The 19,492-nt window shown below is 38.2% G+C and overlaps 1 protein-coding gene across 2 annotated transcripts in view; it reads right to left on the bottom strand.

Annotated features, from left to right (window-relative positions):
• RAB27B (RAB27B, member RAS oncogene family) overlaps positions 1-19,492 on the bottom strand; it is a 146,486-nt gene that overhangs the window by 41,246 nt on the left and 85,748 nt on the right. The window contains exon 3 of one of the 2 annotated variants that reach the window (XM_079109502.1): positions 15,917-16,279. The gene's annotated coding sequence lies outside the window, so the exon portion shown is untranslated. Of the gene's footprint in view, positions 1-15,501; positions 15,698-15,916; positions 16,280-19,492 lie in introns of those variants that run through there. The other variant, XM_079109503.1, reaches the window with a different exon arrangement.

Raw genomic sequence — 19,492 nt, 5'->3', positions numbered from 1 at the left:
GGCTCATCCGTCAGCTTTGCATCTTGTACACCACCATCTCAGGACTCCACTTATTCTCTTCTTTATTCCTCATCAAAGTGAGCATCTTCTTTGACAAAACAAAATTAAAGAACATGCCTAACATGTAAGATCTACATTGTCAAGGATCCTGTCTGAAGAGGAGTAAATAATGGAGGACCTCATATCATGGTTAGCTCCCACCATGGAATTTTTTATATCTTCCCATGTTTGATTCAGGAAATATCTGCCAGAATGCACTATGAACTGGTAAGGTACTGTCTGAAGTTACTCTGCATAAAACTTATATTATTTCAAATAAATTCAATTGCATCTCCATTTAATCATATTTGTTATATCTAACTGAATCAAGTTTTTGTTTACTTTTCTTAATTTTAAGAAACAGGGAACTGAATTGCTGATATCTTTTATGAACCATGATAGGCTTAAAATTTTTTCCCTGTTTTCTAAAGCCCTCATTTCCCCACATAAGCCACTATCCCATTTTTATTTCAATGGCTTTCTATCTAGAGATTTGGGAAATATATGTACCTCTATTCACGAAAAAAATTACATGAATTTTTCCCACTTAATAGTTTATGGATATGAAAAACTCAAGACTCAATATTAAAATCTAAAACAATTCCTACTAATTTAGAGTTATGAGGCAGTCATAAATACTTACCTTTATAAAGTCTCACCAGAGTTAGATTAATGGTCATGTTTGGAAAATCAGTACAAATGAAGCTCAAGAATTTGGGCAATCAATCTATGAAATGCAGGTGGAGAGGTTTAAGTAAATTTATGTCTTTGCTCAATCTTTTGTTTTTTTTTTTTTTTCTTAACATTTTTTCTAGTTATTTGAGTCTATATTCTGTACCTTTCTCTGGATCATATCAGCAAATGATTAGCGACAAATTGATAAATTAAATAGGTGTGGATATTTAAAGTCAGGGTCTTAGTGGAATTTCAGGTACATAATTAATAATAATTAATAATTATATAGATATTTGTGCTTAAAGGCACGTTCCCAACTGGAGGGGTTGGGGAAGGGTTAGAGAGGTTAGCATTCCTCATCTCTCTGGGCTGCCCCAGGGGTCTTTGCAGGTGCTAGGCTCTTTTCCCAGTGGTTTTGGAGGTCCCAAGCAGCAGCTACCCCTCCTCCAACCAGAGAACTGGGTATTTCTACCATTAGAATAATTTCATGCGAAGCTTTTGGCCAACCTAAGGTGCGTGATAGAACTATACTTTATGTCAGAATCACAGAAATATGCAGAACTTCAAACCTGGGTAGAAATGCCTTCACAGAACAGGAAAAGTGTCCATGCCTTGCTGCTGTCAAGAAAGAGTCCTACAAGTCCATTCCCACTTCATTTATAAAACCACTATCAGTAACACTGTCCACTATGGACTTCAAGACATAACGTTACTCCTAGAATGTAATATAAAAAAAATGTGCTTCTCTCAAAAAAACTGGCATACTGTCCTTAATCCAAAAAGAAAAGCGCTTTTTATCTTTTTTTTTTTTTTTTTTTTCCTTAAACCTCTATTTCCTGAAAGCTCAGAGTTCAGGTTTGGTTCAAATGTAATAAACATCAAAGGTTCTCTGTTGAAACTACCTTTTCTCTTTCTGCTTCTGGACCATATGGCTCAGCTCCTGTTCGATTTTATTTTTCCTTTAGGCACTTGACTGCATTTTTATCTCTAAGGTTAAGCTACCACAAACTTTCCATGGGAGGAAGTAAATAGAGTAAGTTCTTGTTTTTCATGGTAGTTATGTTCTATAAAGTTGCTTCAAACATGAAATTAGGGAATTCTGAGCCACCGCTCTAGAGGAAACACAGACTTAGGGTCCCTCCAGCCTCTGCTCACAACATTTTCATCATGGGATTCTTACGTAACCTCATTTAATATGACACCTTATTTAACATATGTTGTTGATTGGCAGAGGAAACAGAAGAGATAAGTACAAATTCGTTCCTGACACTATTTTCCAATGATTTCATGTGTAAGTTCTTTTTGCAGTGAGTTAGAAGCATCTGTTTTTTGATGTTTGCCCACCCACCTCTGGTACCGGGAGGGATGGAAGCCAGGGTCTAGGGCAGGCTAGGCAAATGTTCTGCCTCTGACACACATCCCCAGCACTTAAAAGCATCTTTTAAATGTAGGGCAGTTTATCAGTGCTAATAATAATAATAATAATAATAATAATAATAACAATGTTTTATTGAAAATAAACATTATCATCACCAAGCTTCTATGAGTATCAACTCTATAGGTCAGTAATTCATTTTTATGCCCTCTTGAAATAAAATTACCCAAGAAATTTTTACTGCAAACTCTAGTTAGGTTATGTTAACAACCGACACAGTAACAATTAAACAAATGAATCTGAAGACCAGGTTTAGTGTCCGTTCATTAAAAGACACGAATTCAAGAGTATATGAATTCACAATACTTGTAACTGTTTTGTCTGAAATTAGCAAATCTAAGACAAAATTATTAGTTGTTGCAACTGGCAATCTAAGAATATTTTTTAAATAAACATTTTGCACTTGAGAGTAAAGATAGATAAAACCTGATAATAGCAATAGCTATAAAATATATTTTTGTCAATGTTTTGATTTCTGCTTTGATGCACAGAAAAACAATTTCTACCTGCCCTAATGATATGTATGGCTAAGTTATTGGTCCTTCTTGATATTATCATCTAAGTTCTAAGGAACTTGTGAATATCCTGACAAATCAGGTTATGCTCAAAGATTAGATGAAAATATCCCAACTTTGTTTCACACATACAGCTTTACAGAAATTTTTTTCTAAAAACTTGTGCCCTTGAAATGAGACTGGAAATTATTTCAGTGCATTGGATGAAGTGCCCTAGTGGTTCTGGAAAAAAAAAAAAAAAAAAAAAAAGACCCATAACATCTCCAAGAATTTCAAGTTACCAGACCCAGGCTTTCCTATGGCAGAGGAAACAACAAACTCCATGTTTTCTTACAAATCTGCAAGATAATCAGTTTTGTACCATTTTCTAAATTTCACTGTCTTGAGATCGAATATTACTGGGAGGGAAGTCAAGTACATGTAGAAAACTAGGACCAATTAAAATTTCAAGAAGGAAGGAAGGAAGGAAGGGAGGGAGGAAGGAAGGGAGGAGAGAAGGGAGGGAGGGAGGAAGGGAAGAAGGGAGGAAGGAAGGAATGGAGGGAGGGAGGGAGGGAAGGAGGGAGGGAGGGGAGGGAATGGAATCAGAACCAAATTTTCCCAATGACCTATTTTGTTTTGCTTTAGGGCTACTGGTTAGATTGCAGTCTTTTCCCATGACACATCTAAGCTGACTTTTTACTTCATATTTCCAAATATCTCAGTGCGGTGGAAGTGAGACACCAGTTTGCTTACTGTAACCAATAAGGTATGTTTTTGTCTTTAACAAAAGTTGAGCTGTCAGCTCTTTATAATTCTTTGATTTTTGAACCATTTTATTCTATGTGATAAATCTGTTTTTCTAGGCTGGTAGCCTAGAAATAGGACCTAATCGTATATTGTTGTTTATTTCAGAGGACAAAAAATTACACTCAGATTACTCTAAAATTTCCAAGGCACAATCAACCAAGAGATCTTCAGCTATCATGAGTCTGGGATGTCAGCCATTGAGTTTGCAACTGTGACACGTATGCAGAGCCTACATTTATTCATAAACCCACCCCTTATTCTTGCATAATTTGGCCCAGGGAAAAAAAGAAAAAAAGTCACCATTCTTGATGGCAAAGCGCTCAGGCTGGTTGAGCGCTGGAAGGAGACCAAAGCCCCTTTCTCCAAGGAGGGATAGTGCTCTCATTTTCAGAACTGGGGATCCAATCTTTTGAGCCCTAAGTCAGTTGATATATTGGAAGATTTGAAATGGAGACAAATTCCAGGTCATAGCAATGTCCTCCACATAGGCCACCTTAGCTTTGACTGACAAAGTTTCTTTTTACTTCAAAATGTTTCCTTAAAATTCCATTTTCAAGCCTGGGACTTCTAAGATTAGTCACGTCTTGGGATTTTTACTGCATGTAAAGAAGCAAATATGCTTGTTGGGAAGTATAATTTATGAGCTGTTTCAGCCACAGGTGCTTTAGCAGAAATCAACTAATCGGAAAGATTGGTCCACACGTCATTAATTTCCCCAGCTTGGGAGTGACAAATGCCACTAAGCAATGTAGAAAAATATCAAAAGAAAGAAAGATGGACTCTGAGATAAAAGTACCATTTAAGATCAATTTTACACGTGATTTGTATTAAAAAGTAAGTTCTTTTCTCCACCCTCAATGAATGTCAAAGATAAAAGACTCAAGGAGATGATTTTACCTGCATGATAAATCAGACATGTAATAAGGTTATTTGCCCAGAGAGTAGTTTAGGAGCCCTCAGGCATACTTAGCCTTACAAAAAGTTTCATTATTCCCAATTAAGTAGGAAAAGCTGAGGACATATTAATTCTCTAAAACGTTTGCATCTTTTGTTTCTTTCTTAACAAAATTTCATGTCAAAAGTAAACGTTCTTAAGAATGTTATGGATTTATATGTTTATATGTAGACATCAATGCTCTTGTATAAATGTATTCTGGAAACTTGTCACTGGGATTGAAATCATAAAATTATTCACTTCTTTCTAATTCTAGTATTGATTCATTTCAGACCCAAGTAAACAGGTACTTTTAAGATCACAGTAATCAAGTGTTATTTTCTGCTTAAAAAAGAAAAAAGAAAAAAATATCACTTAACATTCAGTCCACTCCGTAGATTTTTATTTATTAGAGTGGATTTAATGTATGCTCTCAGTATTGGGGCGTGCGATCATCGAACAGCTGATAACGTCAGACCAAGAGAAAGGCCCTTAGTAGTTTGGAAAAAATGTCTCTTTATCCCCTTTTTCCTGGAACCTTGCATTTTGGAAAAGACCTGTCATTTATATCGTCTAGTTCAGTTTTGCTTTTAAATCATTTCTTGAGCTCATTTTCAGGAATTGTATTAAATAAAACTGAATTCAGAAAGATTATGTGTAGCATGGAGGGAATGTTTATTTACTTTGACCCTCTTTCATTTTTTTCATACTTTGTATGTACATTGTAGAAAAGCCCTGAAATCTCAACAAGTTGTATGTCAAAAATGACCCCAAAAGGAAACAGTAGTAAGAACAAATTGAACTTGCCAAACTGTGCCCTTTAAAGCCCAAATTACCAAACCTGTGATGTTCTTACACAACTGTGAAGCCCTGAAGACTGTCACACGTGATGAACGCCTGCTTTGGGTTTTCAAAGCTGGAAATGATGGTTGTTCCTGTCTGTCTTTAATCAAGGGCACAACATGATGCAGCTTTCCACACTTGAGAACCATGTCCAACAGTCACCCTTTAAAGAGGCTCAGGAATGTGGAGCAAAGTCCTGGGAGACGTTTCCTCTGCAGAAATCATGTTTTGTGCCTGCGTTGTCAAATTTATTATTGCGCTTTCGTACGGGTCTATGCGCTTTACAAAACAAGAAATTTGAGCCCATAACGTCATGTCAGCTTACCTGTACTCAAAACTCAAACAAGACATGCACACAGACACACACCACATTGATCTTTTCTAAAGACGTATTGATGAATTTACAGATGGGTTTAATGGAGAAGATTCACAGTTGGATAATAGCTAAGAGAAAAACATAAGCAACCAAAGGCGAGAGGAGAAAAATAGGAGGGTTAAAAGCAACAGGGTTCTTATCAAAAGTCTTGACTGGGATATTTGTAGATTTGGATTGTGTATCCAACTCACACATGAGTCATTGAGGGTTTTTTTAGGATTTTGCTTTTCTGTCTATAATAAGAGCAAATAACCAGGCTCCTGGCAAATTACAAGGAGCTTTTATGAAAAATAGTTTTTCAGAATGGGATGTCTCAACTGATGCATGCATGACAAAGAAACCTTTGCATACCTGAACAAGGAACACAGAGAGCATATAAATTGGACAAGTGGGCACGCAGTGTGTTCTCAGAGTAATTATTTAATATTCACAAATATTTATGATGGAGAGTGAGAAGCAGCCAGATGGCTATGCAAAGAGTTACTATAAACAGAATGTTTTCCAAACTTTTTTCAAATAGCCAACTGGAAAGAGTGTTAACATAGAGACGAAGATGGATGAAGAAGGGAAGGTAATGAGAGAGAACAACTTCCTTCAACTTGATTAATCATTTGTCATGTTTTTATGACTCAATCTCTTGACAATATTTTACATATTACTGCATTCTACAATATAATTATTACTAGAGAATTTTTAAAATTATTTTTGCATGTTAAAATATATTTTTTTGCTTTAGTAGGTAGATCTTGAGATTAAAATTGTCATAAATTTAATCATAGCAGAGCTAGAACAAAGCTATTAAGCAAAATGAAGAGCAAGAGTTAATTTGCTCTTAAATTAATAGCAGTTGGGTGTCAGTTCCAAGGCATAATATTAATGAGCCTGAATCAACAGATTCAATCACTTTAGGGATCTGTTAGCTTCCCATTCTGTAGTACTGGCACATGTTCTAGTTAATTGAGACACGCCTTATCTTTCACAGGGTGGTCTGGGTGAATGAATGCAGGTGAACAGATTGAACCACAGAAAGGAATAAACGATGCTGTATTCACATTCGAAGAACTGCAGGCTAAATTATGTCTTTCTGATCTAACAGCAACAATGATAATACTGGTAAGTATACATGATTATATATCTTACACTTCCCTGTACTCCTTCCAGAACTTAAATGCCATTATTAGTCAAAGCAGAGTGATGCTTACAGAAAAAAAAAGAAGAAAAAAAACCATTATTCCTATCTCGTGCCTCCCTCTCCTGCCTTTCCCCAGGGCCACTGTCAAAGGTGGCATTTGGTCCCATGGATTTTAGTGATGACCTGCACACCAATACTCCCAGACACTATTCACTGCCTGACCTCTCCTAAGAGGTCTGGGCTGCTGTCTTTTCCCTGCAGACTCAATAGAAGGACCATAAGCACCTCAAAGCAGTGTGTCTTCTTCCCCCAATCTGCTTCCCCGGGTCTAGGCCTGATTTCAATTTGGGGAACCACTATTCATCTATCAATTTTCTTATTAAATGAAACCAGCAAGTGAGACTTCATACTTTTCCTTTCTCCCAATATCTGGTCAATGCCCACTGGGATCTTTTTTAAAAATTTTCCATTCCTAACGGATCTCTCTACAGTTTTAATTCTCTTAAATTTATCTTCCTATTTATGACCGCAATCCTACATCCAAATGATGAGCGGAACCTGACAGATTCCACTAAAATCACCTGCACCCTTTTCTCTCTCCCGCTCCAGATTCTAAGCTCTTTCAGAGCAGATCCTACATATGACCTTAGTAAATTTATTAGTTAAAAATTTCACACAGACAAAAATTATATTGGATATTAAATTGCTATTGCAAGTTTAGCATGGTAACCAGGTCTTTTACTGTAATAAATGCCACTTAACTACCTTGACATTTTCCTTAAAGTTTATACCATTCCATAAATAGAATTTGTGCTCCCAAAGAATGTTAATTCTTGAATCTATTATTTCTATCTTTTTTATCCAGTGACCATCCATAACACATGTTTACTGTGTAAAAATGCCTGATTAGAAGCAGTTTTGAGTTATTTTTAAACCCTTTTATTCTGATTCCTGTGCATTTAAAAACATGATTCCTAAAAAATGTTTCTACCAATTATATAATGTCATGGTGCAAACAGTACATCTTTCTTTAACTCTATGGGCAACATGTATGAATTTCAAATGTTCCCTTTCTATTTTCAATTAGTTCTGTTCTCAAGGTACCAAGCCTTGATCCTTATGTGTCTGAATGTTGACTGATCTGATTTTAAGAATCAACTCTCTGTTTCAGACTGCTTATGCTATACCTCAAGACTTTGCTTCACTAAGATCGCTCTAATCACACCTCCCAGGAACCGAAGATAAGGGAACTGTCTTCTGACTCCCTGGCTTCATGCACCAGTCTACTTTAAAAGTCAAAGCACACGCCGAAAGGGTGACTGCTCTAAGGAGTCAGAACCATGAGACTTGATTAGAAATACCACTGGGAACTAGAAAGAACATTACAACACAGAGAAAATTCATCTGCATAACTACTCAGTTATTATCATATAATCATTTTACAGAGAAAACCACATGATAGAATTCAATAACTGCCCCAGAGCTCACGCAGGAAACAGATGCCGCCAGGGCTGCTCGAGTCTGTAGAGGGGACCACGTCTGCAGGCTGCTGTGACTCTACCTGGAGGAGGACAAAACAGACTGGACAAAAGTCCTTATGCTCCATCTTTCATCTTGCCCTTTAAAATCTAGATGCACTCTTTATAAACTCAGATGGAATGAATTCTCATCAATTCTGTAAACACCTGGGGCAGAGAAAGGGCACTCATATTAAGGACATCAGACGCATTACTAACGAGCTACCTTTTACACTTCTGTTTGCTCATTTATTCTAGTAGCTAAGTGAGAAATTATAATCAAGCAAGGGAGATGTGGGGAGACTGTACGGGCCCACTTCAGGATCAGCAGTAGGTAATGGTGGCCTAGCGCAGTCCCAAGCCCAACCCGGAGCTGCTCATCTGTCTTAGTACTACCATGGCATGTTTATCAGCTAGCACCCCTCTTCCAGTTGACGGAGCAGCAACAGTTCCTCCCATGGGGCACTTTCAGCAAGTGTCATTTGGTTCACCCTGTTACACGTGTGAGAACATCAGCAGCACAGTGATCTCCCCTGAGCTATGTTTGACAGTGTGGTTTCTAAAGAAGCTTTTACCTCCAAACCCTGAAGGCAGCATCTGAGAATGCAGGCAGTGCTACTATCTTCAGGAAGATGAAGGTCAAAGAGGGAGAGAGCGGGACAGCACAGGGAACAGGAATAAGAGTTTCCCCATAAAGATCATGGGAGATATCTTTAGTTCACTCCAGGAATTAAGAAATTAGCAAACTAGTTGTGATGCTTCTGCATTTTGCTGCCTCTTGGGGAAAACTTCATCAAATCAGAGTTCAAATCGGTCAAGAAGCTACCTGAGTCAATATGTGGCAACCTCTGGTATTGGAAAAGGTTTTAACTTTTTTTTTTTTTTTTTTTAAATCACTGAGATGCCCAGCATTTCTCCCCCTCCTCTTTGAAAAATCTAACTTCATTCTATATTTTTAATGTTTTGACAGGACCAGAAGTATTTATCAACCGTTCATGTTATTGTGAAAATAACGTCCTAAGTACTGAGTAACTTTTTCAATAAACTTCTCAGGCTCTGATTATCTCTCTTAAGTTACTTTTTCTAATTTTTCTTATTCTGCTGTATCCCTAAGGTCAGATTTAATGCACAGTTTTATTTTTTCTGAGAATGTTAAGGAAGCAACAAGAAAAGACCTTGCCCCTTGATTCACTATAATTAGAAATAAGTTTGTGTGCTACAAAAAGACTAAAATAAAGTCTGGTAGTTTCTTTCTAAATACCTTTAAATGATTTTTTCTTCTTTTATAGAGTTTATTTCTCTGTGTGTGTGTTCACATGCACACACACACACACTCATGTACTTATATACATCTGTATATCTAAATGAATAGATACATAAAAGGAAAGAATAAACTAAAATTGAAACAAGAATTACAAGTTCCCTAGGTCTAGAGTTAGTAGAAATGCTAAAATAATCAGTAATTCCTTTCATTTTAGGCAGCAGAAAATCAAGATCTTAAGGAAACTATGTCACAGCCGTGGCTATACAGTTTGCAACACTGACAATATTGGATTAATAATAGAGTAAAATAATTATTGGACTTAAAGTTCACAAATTTATAAAACTATATCTATTTCCTATGAAATTGCTTCCAAAATTATGTGGGTGGATCTTAGTATCCTTGAATATAGCTTTACGGACCTAAAGTGTTGCTTTTGCTTTTCTAGATATCTTGCAATTGTTTTTTATAGCAGCTATAACTTAATTTACTTTAATCTCTTTTATTTCTTATAACTAAACTTTCACTATCAGCTCTTAACTTTTGATCTATAATATCTACCCAATATTATACAAATTGTGTTCTTACATTTGTAAGTTCACATCTTTCATGGAGAGCTTGAAGGCCAGGGAGTTCCATCTCCCAGAAGCAGCCATCTCACAATGCCTCTGACTAGGAAGTCTTGGGGGGCTGCCCATCTTGGTTCTCCTTGGTCTGATTCCTGCAGTGACTTCCCAAGTGGTGTCTCCAACCTCACCCTGGCCCTCTCTGCCACCTGCTTTGCACTCTCCACACTTTTCTCTGAATGCGCCCAGCTCTATGCCGGGTTAGACACTCGGCAGTGCTTTGCTTGATGAGATTTCTTCTTTCCCAATTCTTCGCCTGTCTCCCACCCAGATGTCTTTTAGCTCTCAGCTGAAATGCTAATTCCTCGTACAAGTCCTCTTGACCACTCCCACCATTATTATTTCCCATGTAAAGAAGCTACATGCAGTCACGATGACCTCTTAACAGTCTTAGATTTTAATTTTCCTTGAGTGTTGTCTAACCCTTCAATTTTGAACACTTTTTTGCTTTTACACAGAAAAAAAGAGGGATGCGAAACAGTGATTGAGCAAATTCACTCTCTCTTGCAAGCACTCACATGACGTGAGGTGACCCCCCTCAGTCACGGTGTCGTTCTGCACAATGCTCACAGAATCTTTGGTTCTCAGAATTTTTTTTTTTTTTTTCCAAACTTCAACCCACTCTGGGTTCCAGTCTTCCTCACACTATGCTCACCCAACACCTGGGCCAGCATTTCTACTTATACATTCCTATGCTGATTTGTCCTACAAACTAGTTTTAAAAATTGATTTTTCTTCAAGCCTGCATGTAACCTTTTGAGTTTTTCCAGCGGTCTCTCTCGTTTCCCTTTCTCAATATCTTATTTTGAGAGGTCCATCCCCTACTTAAACGAGTTGCCAATGCTTCCATATAGTCACATGCAATCATCATATCCTTCTCTGCATCTCGCCTTTTATCCTAGAAAAGTCTGACACTACTCACCGTTCTTGAAAAACATCCTGGCTTGAGTTCATGATGATATTGCCTTCTGGTAATTTACCGCCCACTTAACTGGCTTTTTACTGACTCTTCCTGTGCAAGATCCCTCTCTCTAATCTGTCTCTGGGTGATGTCCCTAAGACTACAACTCTAAACAGTATCCAAAAGCAATGGACTCTGAAATGTCTATATTCAGCGATGACTTCCTCTAAAGGTTCCAGATTCATATATGCAAAAGCTCATTTGGATATTTCCACTTGGACATCTAAAAATACCTCAAATAGCTAGAAACAAATTTCACATTTCCCTTGCAAAGTTTTTTCTTCACTACTTTTACCCAACTAAGGAAATGGCTTTACCATCTCCTGGGTATCTTCAGTATGCACCCTGGTGATTGTTTTGGCCCTTTCTTTCCATCATTCTTACCCTTAACCAATTCATTAGCAAATCCTCTTCGCTCTTCCTTCAAATATTTTTCTGAACAAATGCACTTCTCTCCAGGACCCTGGTTCCCATCCTATTCTGTGCCCCCATCATCTCCATTCTCCTGAACTAGACTTCTATCTTCTACTCCAGTGAACACACAACCCACTGCACTCAAGGAAGTAGAGAGATCTTTGTAGAAAGATCACTTCCTTAGATACGAATGCTTTCATTACACAGAAATAATGCTTGAGGTGATGGATATGCTAAATTTCCTGATTTGGTCATTACACGATGTACAGGTGTCCCTCAGTTTCTGGAAGGAATTGATTCCTAGACCTCATGCAGATACCCAAATCCAGAGATGCTCAAATCCCTTACAGAAAAAGGAACAGCATTTGCATAGAACCTGTACACACCCTCCAGTGTACTTGAACTCATTTCTAGATTACTTATAATACCTAATAGAGTATAAATGCTATGCCAATAGTTGTTATACTACAGTATTTAGGGAATAATGTGTGTTAGTCAGTTTTTTGGTAACTGTGACAAAATGCATGAGAAAAACAACTTAGAGGAGGAAAGATTCATTTTGGTTTACAATTTCAGAGGTTTCAGTCTGTGGTCACTTGACTCTTATTTCTGGGCCTGTGATGAGGCAGAACATCATGTAGGGGTGTGGCAGAGCAAAGCTGCTCACCTCATGGCAGTCAGGAGGCAAAGAACAGGGCAGTCAGGGACAGATATTGTCCCCAGAGGCACACCCCCAAGGACCCACTCCCTTCCTTCAACTAGGTGTTACCTCCTACAGATTTTGTCACTTGACAAGGTAACAGCCCTCAAATTCTATCAATTCCTAAAAGCCTCATCTCTGAACACTGCTGCATTGGGGTGCAATCCTTCAATAGATGAGCTTTAGGGAGCATTCCTGATTCAAACAAGAGTATAGGTCTGTCCATGTTCAATACAGATACAGTTTGTTTTCAAATATTTTGGTTCGTGGTTGGTTGAATATGGGAGTGTGGAGCCCACCAATACAGAGGGCCAACTGTATGCATATATTAAACATCACACTATACCCCAAAAACATGTATGGTTATTGTCTGTCAATAAAAAATAAAATAAAACTACAAAAAAAAAAAAAATCAGCCTCCACCTCCAGAGGATTTTCCTGACCTCATACAGAGCCCCTCAGGTCTGCCATTATTTTGCCCTTTAACATGCTTTCCTTAACAACACGGAAACCTGTAGAATTGTTTATTTGTTTACTTACTTATATCCCCCCAACACTAGCATGTAATTTTCATGATAGCAGAGACCCAGTAAGTTTTATTAATCTATTTTTATCCACAGTGCTTAGAGGAATATTAAAGCTCATAGAGTGCTCAAGAAAGTTTTTCTCGAAAAATGTTTGACAGGTTGTATCTAAAGCACAGTGGTTTTGTTTTTCCTCATTTCACCCCAAAGAAAATCAAAAGCCAACATATTTATTATGACTTTCAAAGCCCTCCATGACTTGACCCCATTATGCTCCCTCCCTCCCTTCTCCCGGCCCTCTCCTCACTTCCTCTGAGCCAGATACACAGGTTTCTTTACTGTCCTGGAAGATGCCAGGCAAACCCCTGCTGGCTATTCCTTTAGTCTGGAATGCTCTTCCTTCTCCTATCCACAGGTACCACTCTCCTTGCTTCAGATCAATATTAAAATACCAGCTCAGTGAAGCTTGCCCTGGGCCCCTGGTCTACCACTCCCTCACTCCCTGCCCTCTGCCAGTGACAGCTGACCAATGACTGTCCTTTGGTCTCTTTCCTTAGCACTTTTCTTTTAGGCACCATAGATTTAACTTGCTCATCCTGTTCATTTTCTCATCTCCCATGGAAAAGGTAAGCTCCATAGGGTGAGGAAATGTTAGCTGTTTTGTCCACTTCAGTCCACACAGAGTCTTGAATGGTGCTTGACACTATGAATAAATGCATGTTGAATAAATGAACAATCTACTTAATATAATATGTTCTCAGTATATTGAATAGTTGTTTAGTTAAAAAGACTGAACTTTTATTGAAGAGTTCTTCTCATCATTGATAATCTAGCCTATCATTTAAAGAGGGTCAGGGAGTAAAGGTTAATATTTGGAGAGAGTGAATAATTATTGTGAAGGAACTGAAACAAGTTAGGTCATAGTCTCCACTCCATATGCAAGGTTTGAAATAGACTTGTTTTGCTTAGTGCTGTTGATGCTTCCATGTCTATAGAATAAGCTTGAGCCCATATATTCCCATTAAGGAATAAAGAAATCATTCCCCATTCAGCAGCCATCTTTAGAAAGTGACATATTCTCCATAGGAAACATCTGTCTTGTCCTGTCTGTTTTTATTGTAATTGTTTTCCTGTATCTCGACATAACAATTACTTGCTTCAGCGTCGAACTATTGGCTAATCAGTCTTGATGAGTCGACTCAAGAAACTGAATTAATCGTGACACAAACTTTATGTGAATAGTTGATCTACTTTTCATACTCTACTGACCAGAGGAACCGGAAACCTAACCCAAAATGTTCAAGAAGAAGGGTAGGAAAAGAGCAGATTTCTGTTCTGAATCACTTGGGACTTTGGATGATGTCCGTATTTCTTAAAGAACAGATAAATAATGAGCAGCGAGTCTGAAAGCAGAAGAATATTCTAGAACAGGGTGGTATACCCAGGAACTGAGATTACCCTCCTTGTATTACCTCCCCATCAGGTCAAATGTGCCTGATCAGAAATGACCTATGAGAAAGAAGAGTTGTGGTTTGCTTGCATTTGACAGATCCCCTTTATTCCTTCTTGGCAACCACGAAAACAGGCTAATCCAGTTTCATCCGAAATGTTTTGTTTTCCTTTCGAAAGCAAGGACGGTAACATTGTAAGGGAGTCCACAGTTACTTCTTAAGCAGAAAAGCCTCATTAATGTTGAACTACCAGTCAAGATCACCCTTTTGGTCATCCATAGGCATCTCCTCTTGCCTTCAAGAGTGTCTGATCTCATCTGGGCAGGGGATTATGTATGCTAGGAAACTATGAAAAGTAACTATCTGGGGGGGTGTGGCAAGAGATGAGTCTGATTCTCGTTTTATTTATTTTGTTTATATTTAAATGAGCTTTCTATTATTGTATGCAATAATTCATCCCCAACTCAGATCATTTAAGGAAATACTTCAAAATTTCAAGTACTTGAGCATCTTTTTTTTTTTTTTGTATTTTAAAGATGTGTTCCTTTTAGATATACTTGACAGTATATTCACTTGAGAGTATATTTTGACATATTATTTACACATGGAGTATAACTTATGACTCTCATGACTATACTATGGACTTTGTGATAGCTTGAAAATTCAGTAAACTTACACACCTGAGTTTGCAACAATAGTGAAGTCCACCTCTTCTGTTATTTTTTGAAGCTTAAAACTATAAACCATTTATGTTCTATACATATCATCTTATGAGCAAGTGTGAATATAAATAAATATTGGGAAATGTAGATGTCTTTCTTTTAAACAGAACTGAATCAAAATTCATACTTAACAAATTTTGTTGCAAACAACTTTGAAACTACATGCTATTTATTTAGAATGAATACCATTTAAATAATTGGAATCCTATATCTTAACTTTTTTGATCTTGACCCCAAAAATGCTGCTAAACAAGTTACAGGTGACAGCTTTACCCAATTTTAACCAAAGGTAGATTTTCCAAGGAAGGGAGTTTGTGCTTACAGTTCACCTGCTTCAATAGTCTTCAGGGGCTTAACTAGATAACATACCAGGTGGGAAAATCTGGGAAGCTAGTTTATTGTGACCACCTGAAGGAACACACACACACACACACTCGCATCATGTATGCACATCATAGTACAAGCAACACATAGATCAAAATTCGAAAGTAACAGTGAAAAACTGAAGAACAAATTACTCTTGATTTCTCTATGGTTGATTCATCGGAGGAAGTGAAGGGAAAAAAAAAAAAAAATCTTTGTCCTACCACTTGCCAGGCTGGCCTCACTTCTCCCCAACGAAGCTCTGAACACATCATCATCCTTATTCTGATCAATCGGTATTTTGTTTTTTAGACACACGGGGACGGGAATTGGCATGACGGGCATGACTGTACCCAGTGTTTTTGTTTTCTGTCCCTAACCAGCTGTTGGATAGGCAAAGACCAAAACAAAGAGCCAGCCGGAGTTGGCGGGTGCTTCCGCACGGCGCGCGGCAGGCGCAGTGGTCTCGGCCCGGCTCGGTGTCTGCAGCTGCGCTCAGGGGCGCTCGCAGCGCAGCCAGCCCGGCTCAGCCTCCGGGCCTCCGCATCCCAGTTCCCCAGGCGGGCGCCGGCAGCCGCCGAACACCCAGAGTGGGTGGGGACGCATTCCAGCCACCACAGCCCGCCTTCCCCAACTCACCAGCCTGCGAAGTTTCCGCGCCGAGAGGGCTGGTGTCAGATTTCAGAGACGTCTCCTTCCCTTCCCGAGCCCTGGGACTCCGGGCTTCACCACCAGCCACCACGCACGGTCTGCTTCACAGGGCGACGGGCATGAGGAAGGCTCCTTCTTTTTCCAACCTGTGGCTCCGGATCGATCCAAAGCCAGGCAGTCCCCAGCCCCTGCCAGTCAGGACTGCAAGTGGCAGGGCTGGTAGCACCACCCCTCGGAGTCCGCCGAGGCGACTCGGATCAGGAAGGTTTGTGTGAGAAGAAGGCGTGTCTCCGAGTCCTAACGCGGATGTGCCCAGCTCACCTCAGGCAGATCTTGCCAGTGACTCAACCGCTGCAATAAGAAACGCATTTGGCTCCTGGTTAAATTCTCCGCACTGTGGGCTACAAGCCCTAGCAGACAGCTCATTTTGATTCATTATTTTTCTCTGATATATTCAAAGAGCCCAGGGCACCTTAAGAACCGCTTACTTGGCGTGCTGCTCTCCTCGGAGGGACGTCTATAAATACACAGAGAGCCAGGGGTGCTGCTGGGGGGCAGAGAAAGGCCTCGGGAAATAAAAGGGGGTTGGAAAGAAATTGCATTTTAAAAGTTAGAATGTGCGCATATGAATACATTGACTGCACCAACCTAATCCTGGCTTCCTAAAACCAGTCCAGAGAGCAATAAGTTACTGTTAAAAAATAAGGAGCACACACAGTCATTGAACAAATATTTACTAAGTACCTACTACGTGGTAGGTCCTGTTCTGAACACTTAAGTTTTATTCTCAAAGCAAAGATCCTGGCTGGCCTGCTGGGGATTGCATTTTGGACATACTCTGACATTCCTAATTTTCAGACACGTGGTAAAGGTAAGAATACCTTTAATTACAATCGATTTATTCCCTAAGAAAATAAAAATATTCCATACCTATTGTTTGCATTTTTATTAGTAAGCAATGAGATAATCGTTGAAATTTTAATTGCTTAACCGTTCTGACTGGGTGTCTTAGAGACTTAATGCTGTTGTCAACTGGGATGTGTATTCCAGAGAATTTTTTGTGGAAGGGACAGAGGAACAGCCCCAAACCAAAGCCTGTACAAACAAACCATAGTGAAATAGTGAAGAATTAGAGAAAACATTCATTCTCACAGAAGTTTGTCAATTCTATTAGAGATCTATGGAAGATGTTCTGTTTTTTGGATGTGTTTTTGTCTTGCAAATGGAGATAATAATAATTCCTTCATGGTGTCATTGTGAGTAACTCAGTTCATATCAGTAAGATGACTATTATGGTGCTTGACACAAGAAGTTCTACAGATATGTTGTCTAGGCTTATTGATGTAGTAGTACCTAATCTACTCCATTCTCCCAAGGCATGATACCATTTATAAAAACTTTTGAATTTGATAGGAGAAATTATAGGAAGTTTAGTTTGTATATTTTCACAATATGTGTCTTAGAAGTCTGTAGTTAATGATAAATCCATGGTGCTTTCCATCAACAATATGTATGCACATAACAAGTATGTGTTCACACACCTCAGGGGAAAGAAAATAAAGTACAACATTGATTATTGATTTTATTTTATGCATTGATTTAAAATGGCTCTGTATTTACAATGTTAGTTCATCTCCTTATTCACTTAATGTGTTCACTAGTTGTATTAATCCTAATCGTTATTTCTTGTATGCAATAGAGTTTATAAAGCCCTTGCCCATAGATCATCTCATTTGACTTTCCCAACAGTGCTCTGAAATAGGCAAAGCCTCTATTATATTTATTGTGCCCATTTTAAGAATGAGGAAACTGAGGTTAAGGAAGTTCCAATAGTTTGTCTAGAATCATGAAGGTCAGTAATGGTAGAACGTGGATCTACCCTATGTAGGGATCATGGTGGTCACTATATTTTGCTGTCTCCCTAGTACTTCTGGAAAAGTCCCTGCCACGAGCAAATTTAACACACACATTTATTATCTGCTGTCTGTCACCCTTCCCCCAGATAAGTGTGTCACTTGCCTGGTAAGGTTGGCTCTTGCAGGGACAGCTCTGGTGAAATGACTAGCCACATACAGTACTGTCTTTCTTATTCTGAGACCCAGAGCCATTAGTGTCCCAAAGTGACACCTCTGGAGAATGGCAACATTTTCTTCCTTGTGCAAAGAGGGAGGCCCAGGAGGAGAGGGTGGTAGAGGACAAGAGAGAAATATTATTTTGTTGTTTCACAAAAAGTCACTTTGACCAGAGGTAGAGCAGAATCAAAAACTCTGAATATTAGTAAAAACAAGGGGATGTATCATGTGTCCTGATAATAATAAAATAAAGCTTTCCTCTACCTGGAGTTTATGCAGCACAAATTAAATAGATGTAATTTCTGTCTGATTCAATAAAACAGCTCTGAGATCAACAGATACATAAATATACTTAGGAGACTTCTAGTGAAAAACGGTCAGTTGATCACATTTAATCGTCCTTTCTTCAAACTTCTTTAACAGACAAAGAAATGAAAATCTTAAAATGTTTTTAACCCATAATGAAAAATAAAAGGGAGAAGAGACACGAACAGTTAAAATAATTTACAGTGACTATTTTGAAGAACTTAAATCAGCTGGATGCTTGGTACCCGATAGAGCATAGATTACACACAGTGTGTCTACAGAAGGCATAACAGACAAGAAGCAAGCCAGTTCTCCTGAGAACTAGTTCAGTTAGATGTCTGTTTCCAGAATATGTGGACCCAAAGTTTCCTTCCCTACTGCCATTCAATCAATCAACAATAAATAAATTCCTTTATTTGCTTAGTTCAGCCTCCAGGAGATTAGACTTTTAAAAATTGACAATATACTGAAAATTTTAATAATGTATAGATGGGATAGAATATTAAGTTGTAACAAACAGGAAATTAGAATAAAAAACTATATTAAAAAAAGTGGAGAGGAAAAGATCAACTAACAGCAATACCAGAAAGTTCCAGAATAGAGTTCTCTTTATGCAGAAAGGAATGGAAAATTAACTAAAAGAAATAAGGCTTTTAAAATTCCAGAAGTAAACATCAAGCACTTTAGGAATCAAAACTTCTACTAAAAGTTCAGGTGAATAAATTTCAAATTAAATAGTTAATTAGTAAAACACTCCAAGATACATCATTCTTCAATAACAGGAACCCAAGAATACAAAATAGGAAGCTCAAAAATCCTCCAGAAACAACGTAAAAGGGTAAAAATTGCATTGGATTTCTCAAGATCAATAATGAATCCAGAAGTTTGAATGCCTTTACATCTTTAAAATGAAACAATTTTGAGCCTAGAATCATATACCCAGACATACTGTCACCTGTGTGAATAAGACATCTATACATGCAAGAACTCAAAAAATGTTCTTCCTGTGTGCCATTTTTAAGGAAGAGTCCCTTTCTTCCAGAAAAGCTTATAAATTAAGAAAGAGGAAGAAATAAATAAATAAATGTCAGTCCAACATGGAAGACAGAAAAGGGAATTTCCAGAACAATGGTAGTGAAGCAGTCCTACAGAGAAGCAGGAGGATGACTTGCAGTGGGAATGTTTC

The sequence above is a fragment of the Sciurus vulgaris genome (genome assembly GCF_902686455.1).
Source record: "Sciurus vulgaris genome assembly, chromosome: 13".
In the NCBI taxonomy this organism is placed as follows: Eukaryota; Metazoa; Chordata; class Mammalia; order Rodentia; family Sciuridae; genus Sciurus; species Sciurus vulgaris.
The sequence above is the reverse complement of the archived record's forward strand: the minus strand, read 5'-3'. Positions and strand labels throughout refer to the sequence as shown.